Source organism: Lathyrus oleraceus, chromosome 1, assembly GCF_024323335.1.
Source record: "Lathyrus oleraceus cultivar Zhongwan6 chromosome 1, CAAS_Psat_ZW6_1.0, whole genome shotgun sequence".
Classification (NCBI taxonomy): Eukaryota; Viridiplantae; Streptophyta; class Magnoliopsida; order Fabales; family Fabaceae; genus Lathyrus; species Lathyrus oleraceus.
In genome coordinates, this window is record NC_066579.1 from 370,669,529 (window position 1) to 370,676,178 (window position 6,650).

The following is a 6,650-nucleotide window of genomic DNA, read 5'->3' on the forward strand; positions in this document are numbered from 1 at the left end:
TGATTCTTACAGATGCATGTTCTGATGGTGACTTTGATGGTGACTTTTGGTTTCGTTGATCAGAGTCATATTTAGAAGTCGGATTTATGGATCGTTATTTCTGGACGCCGGAGGTTTGACCCCGGTATTGATCAGAGGGTTCCGTTTATTTCGGATCCCTGGGCTGAATTTAAGGTTGCTCCGTTGGTGACTCGGTTCCTCAGATTGGGTTCAGATGACAGTTGACCAGTTGACTTTGGGGTTTCAGATGGTTGTGATCAGAGTTCGAGCCGAAGCTTCGATCCTGTGTCCAGATATGCACAGCTTGCCAGTCGTGTCTGCATCATGTGCATCATAGCATGTTTATTTTTCAAAAGAAACGCAATCAAAAAAAAAAGAATCAATAAAAAATTTGAAAAAAAAGAGAAAAAAAATGATCTCTGCATGCATATCAGTTCTCAGGTACATTCCAGAGTCTGTTCACTGATAGATCCGGGTGCTCATTTACAGATGAAATTGTTGGTTTCACTCGGTACTCATTGCTCTTGTATACCGCGCCGTGTTGCTGCAGATTGCTTTTTTTTCGAAGATGAATCAGACTCTTTGAAGGCCTGAGAAATGATCATTATCATGTGCATCATATGCATTAGCATCATAATCATAACATGTTGCATAACAGGTGTTCTAGTTCGGACTTCTCACTCTGGCTCCTGTCTGAGACAGGATTGTTGATCATCGTCCGCACCGCAACCAGATCGAATCATCAGAGGAGTATGGATCAGGTTCAGACTGAGTTGGCTGAGATGAGGGCAAACATGGCCCAGTTCATGACCATGATGCAAGGGGTCGTTCAGGGGCAAGAGGAGCTACGAGCCTTAGCCCAGAGACAGGAAGCCATGATTCTGCCACCCAGTCGTGCTTCACCAGAGGGGGTCCCCGTTAATGATCAAATTGTTGCTGTCACTATTCCCGTCAACAACTACGACGTGGATGATGATTTGAGGGGTATCATAAACAAATGGACAGCCTCTTGCTACAGAGACTGTTAATGTCAGAGCAACCCGTACTCCGGTTCGCCATCGTGGCTCTTCAAGTTCGTTGAATTCTAAGAAGCCATTCTCTGGGGCACCCAAAAGGGGAGAAAGTGAAACAAATGTTGTGCACCGTCGGAGGAGTGCAAACAGAGGACATTATCGTCAGGCTGCTGCTGTGACTATTCCAGTAACCCAACAGCAACAGGGAAGGCCAACTCAGCGGTATCAACATCAGCAACATCGTCCGCAACAGCAGGCTTACCAGCCTCCCCATGATAATCAAGCCAATACGAGTAATGAGAGGAAGAGGGTCATTTTTGATCCGATCCCTATGTCTTACGCAGAGCTGTATCCCTCGTTGATAGAGCGGAACTTGATTACTCCCAGAGACCCGCCGGCTATACCCGTCAACCCTCGGTGGTGGTATAGGCCTGAGCAGCATTGTGTGTATCATTCGGGTGCTCCTGGTCATGATGTGGATAGTTGCTTTCAGTTGAAAATGAAGGTTCAAGACCTCGTGCAGTCAGGTATTCTGAATTTTGAAGACTTGGGTCCCCGTGTTAATCAAGCTTGAAGATAACAAGTCGCGGGCTGGCGTTGGCTTTTCTCCTGAGGTCTTCAACAAAGAGGGTTGATCAAAAGCAGAAGCTACTAATGCAAGAGATTCTGACAATCGTTATCCCTGGTGGGATCTATCACAATTGGGTCACTGTGGGCGTTCCTACAGTTGTTCATAAGTCAGAGTAATAATCACTTTGTTTAAAAACCCTTCTCCCATGCCAAAAGGAGAAGTGATGACATTGTTGGCAACATTTTGTGCAATGATATTTTCATTCAAGTAAATGCATGTTAAACATTTGTTTTTCCAATTGTTTTCCCTTTTCACTTTTTGCATGAAATTGGTGATCACAAAAAACCCTAAAAACAGGAATAAAAGCAATCTTTTCATCTGCATAACGATTGTCTTGTTTGTTTTCCAAAAAGTTTTTCATATCGAAATCATTATGCAGGTTGTTTCTCAAACCCATTGAACATAATGATCGGACGTCATCTCCCAATTTTGAATTCCCTGTATTCGAAGTAGAAGAAGATGATGTTGAAGGGATTCCTGACGAGATTTCCCGACTTCTTGAGCAAGAAAAGAAGATCACTCAGCTGCATCTCGAGAATCAGCAGAACAGCCAACTGGGGCATCAAAAAAAAATCAATCAAAAAAAAAAAAAAAAAACAAAGAAAGAAAGGGTGCAAAAGAAATCAAAAGAAATCAAAAGCAAAATCAAAAGCAAAATCAAAAGAAAAAACAAAGGAAAAATAGCACCCTCAAAGTCCCAAGTTGACTGATGCTGAATTCGATCGAAAAGAAGAGATTAACTGCCAGGTGTCATGGTCAGTTATATCAGCAGAGAGTGACGAAAGCATTCGACTAGAAGGTCGAGTCTCGAGTTCTGAGAAAATGACCTTGTGCTCAAGAAAGTCTTGTCTTTCGTGCCCGATTCCAAGGGCAAATGGACTCCAAGCTATGAACGTCCATATGTTTTCAAGAGAGCCTTTTCAGGCGGTGCTTTGACACTTACAGCAATGGATGAAGAAGTTCACTCGTTCTGTGAATCCAGATGCAGTCAAGAAATACTTAGCCTAAACAAAAAAAAGCAAAACAGCTCGCTAAGTTGAACACCCCAAAGGGTAACTTAGGCAAAAAGGAGCGTCTCGGTGGATTGAAAACCCGAAAGGGCGATCCAGGCAAAAGTTAGAGACATTGAAAAAAGAATTTGCATCTCGCTAGATTGAGCACCTCACACCGGGGCAATCTAGGGAAAAATTAGGGATTTGGCAAGTAACTGCATCTTGACAAGACCGTGTTCTATATCTGTCATCCGCCAAGAATTCTCTATGCGTTGTCGACCGAAGCTCCGAATACATCGAGATTCAGAATGGTAGAGGAAAGGTCATTATGTTCAATGTAGCCCTCTCCAATATATATCACCGATTTCAAACTTGTACAGATCTATGGAGTCTCGCCCTTTGCAGACTACCATTCCATCACATCGATTTGAGCTTTTACCCCATTATTTGCACTCTTATTTGTTTCAACTCAACAATGTTTTGCATGTTTTAATTGATAAAGTATCATTGTTTTCAAAATAAACAAAAAAATTTCACAAAATTGTTCTTAAACAAAGTGAACATTCACAATGATGAAAGGATACCTAGGAGACCCGCAGTGCTCTCCCAAGGGTGGTATGATTACCGACGGGTAAGACAGTCGTTCGTATCTCGAGCATAACTGTATCTTTGTCCTGTAGAACCTTTTCATGGTCTCTCCTCAGCGAGGTTGCTCAGTGCAGTGTTGGTTGAAGTTGTTCATCTTCACGTCCCCGACAGTGCAACATGTTTTCTCCAAGTCTCTGTTAGCCCTATGGTGGGGCATCCCTAATAGAGTGCTGTTTGAGCCCTATCGTGGGGCATCCCCAGCAAGGTTGTTGTTTTGGACATTATCGTGGGCCAGTTCTCAAGCAGTAGGTGTACTGAAGACGTTAGTGTTCGTCTCTCCAGCAGAGCAGTCTTCTCCTCTCCCTGGCACAGATGCTTTTCTGCAACGATTCGGTATTTGGAGGATTGACGTCTCAGTATTCCGTCATTTTCTCAGGCAGGTCCTCAGCAGAGTGGTTGACGTGAGAAACTTCATCGATGCCTATCTATTTTCACCAGAGATCTGGCTGATTCTTGGTATCTCTATTCTCCAGCATGAGTGAGAAGTCAGTGCTCTTGCTCTCCCTACAGAGTTTTCATCAAGCAGATTTTCTCAGCAGAGTCTCCCCACAGAGTGGAGTATTTGATCAGTGGGCTCCCTAGCGGGGTTTTCATTCACTTTGCATTTTGCATGTAGTGATCATTGCATCCTCAAATCGCGTAGCATTTCCATTCATAATGGAGCATTACGCCATAGAAAAATTCGAACATATGCATTCATGTGTTAACCCGATCAGACCGTCTCCCTGGCAGAGGCAGATTCTTGTTCGACCTGTACAGCACTTTCGCTACAGTTGCTCCTGACGGCATTCAGGATTGGTACCCCCAGAGAGGTTTATTTCCTCATCCGTTGGTGAAAGAAAAACCTGTTTCTCCCCCCAGTAGTCTCCTAGTAGATGTGGGTGTGTCTGATCTCTCCATGTAGAGTCTACCCCTTAAGCAGAAAGTGTCCATCCGTTCCTGCCATTTCCCCACTGAGATACATCCTCGTGGATGACGGTTGCTTCCGTTCCCTCCCTAATGGGATGGGTTCCCTATTGAGTTCTTTCCTCATTAGGATGAGTCTTGTTTCAGTTTGCCTTTTTGGATCGATCCTAAATTGGCTTCTTGTTGACTGTCTCTTGTGTTGCCCTGGGGCATGAATGAATAGTGGCTCACTAACCGGTACTCATTCATCTTATCCTCAGCGGAATTTGTGGGCTTCTACCTACAAACCGGTAGTTGTAAGTCCTATCTTTGTGGTTTTCTACCTACAAGCTGGTAGTTGTAAAATCCCACTTTCATCCCCTCACAGAGGTAACCTTTGTGGTTCATTCTGTCGGTTGGCTTCTACCTACAACCCGGTAGTTGTAAGTCCTATCTTTGTGGTTTTCTACCTACAAGCTGGTAGTTGTAAAATCCCACTTTTATCCCCTCACAGAGGTAACCTTTGTGGTTCATTCTGTCGGTTGGCTTCTACCTACAACCCGGTAGTTGTAAGTCCTATCTTTGTGGTTTTCTACCTACAAATCGGTAGTTGTAAAATCCCACTTTCATCCCCTTGGTGGAGTTAACCCTGTGTGCTCATCTTATCGATGACTGGTTACTTTTCCGTGGTTTTCTACCTACAAACCGGTAGATGTAATCCCCTCTTTGCAGTTATCAGTACCCAGTTGGCGGTATTGATAGTCTTGTCCCCGCTGGATACTTGCCTTGATCAAGCAGTATTGTCCCCGGTGGGTCTTCTCCTTCCTTTCGGATATTTGCTCCGAGTAAGCAACTTCATCCTCTTTTGATTGGTCATCTTTGCATACCTGTTCCTGGTACACGATGCCTTTCTTCTCGGTCGTTTATCCATTTAACAACCTGCAACCCGGTTATGGATAATTTGCCATGCGAGTATGTTATCTACATTTTGACGGCTATAGATAATATATCTCATGCGCTCTTGGGTCGAAGTCGTCCTCCCCAGTTGAGTAAGATTCGTATTCCTTTGTTCGGAATCGAATGTCCATCCTCTAACAAGTTTGCTTTCGCTCTCTTCAGGATGATGTCGGTCGATCTATCCATTTAACAACCAATCCGGTTATGGATAATCTTCCATGCGAGTCTATTATCTACGTTTTGACGGCTATAGATAATATGTCTCATGCGCTCTTGGGTCGAAGTCGTCCTCCCCAGTCGAGTAAGATTCGTATTCCTTGTGGAATCGAATGTCCATCCTTTAACAAGACTGCTTTTCTAGCCCTCTTCAGGATGTTGAGTGTTTTGGGACACAAACCAATTCACGTTTTGGTCGGTCACCTGTTTTCTACCTACAACCCGGTATCTTTGGTGTTCCTTCCTGTCGACTCTCTGTCGTGACCTTGATCCCCAGTGAGTTTCCTCCTCTCCGTTGGTGTCGATAAACGTCGAGTTTTTCCTATGCGTCCGTTGGCGTATAGTTGATATCTTTCCCCACAGGGTCTTCCCGAGTTGAACCTCCTCTCCGTTGGTGTCGATAAACGTTGAGTTTTTCCTATTCGTCCTATGACGTATAGTTGTTGTTCCCCACAGATCATTTGGTAATGCCAGATGAATCCCCTCAGAGTTTCCTCCTCTCCGTTGGTGTCGATAAACGTCGAGTTTTTCCTATTCGTCCTATGACGTCTAGTTGTACCCTTCCCCAAGTGGATCTACCTCCCCGTTGGTTTCGATAAACGTTGTGTTTTTCTCATTCGTCCGCGAACGTTTGATTGTGTACCCTATTCCCATTCATTCATTAATGTCTGGTTGATTTCCCAGCCAGAATTCCCAGTAGACGTCCTATTCGGTTTCCGGTTGTGGTGCCTTTCCCTCGTGAAGTGGCTTTCTCCTTCTCCCTTTCGTCCTATGACGTCTGGTTGAGTTCTCTCCTTCTCCGTTGGTGTCGATAAACGTTGAGTCTCCCTTTCGTCCTATGACGTCTGGCTGAGTTTTCTCCTTCTCCGTTGGTGTCGATAAACGTTGAGTCTCCCTTTCGTCCTATGACGTCTGGCTGAGTTCTCTCCTTCTCCGTTGGTGTCGATAAACGTTGAGTCTCCCTTTCGTCCTATGACGTCTGGCTGAGTTTTCTCCTTCTCCGTTGGTGTCGATAAACGTTGAGTCTCCCTTTCGTCCTATGACGTCTGGTTGAGTTTTCTCCTTCTTCGTTGGTGTCGATAAACGTTGAGTCTCCCTTTCGTCCTATGACATCTGGCTGAGTTTTCTCCTTCTCCGTTGGTGTCGATAAACGTTGAGTCTCCCTTTCGTCCTATGACGTCTGGCTGAGTTTCCTCCTTCTCCGTTGGTGTCGATAAACGTTGAGTCTCCCTGTCATCCTATGACGTCTGGTCGAGTCTTCCCATTCATCCTATGATGTCTGGTTACCTCTCCGTTGGTCTTGGTAAA